The following is a 230-nucleotide window of genomic DNA, read 5'->3' on the forward strand; positions in this document are numbered from 1 at the left end:
CTGAGAAGCTGAAGGTTGGCGAGATCCCCGAAAGCGATTTTAGACTCTCTCCCCTCGCGTTGGAGTCTCAGTTCGTGGATGCTCGGATTCTGGCGGGTCTCGACCCGTATGGTTCCAACGCTTGCTTAATTGACCCAGAGACCGCGGTGAATCTGAATGTCTCGTCTACTCATCCGGTCGGAGAAAGGCGCGAGGACCCGACGCTTCCTATTGAAAACCCTTTGACTGTT

The sequence above is a fragment of the Brassica oleracea genome, chromosome C6, assembly GCF_000695525.1.
Source record: "Brassica oleracea var. oleracea cultivar TO1000 chromosome C6, BOL, whole genome shotgun sequence".
NCBI lineage: Eukaryota > Viridiplantae > Streptophyta > Magnoliopsida > Brassicales > Brassicaceae > Brassica > Brassica oleracea.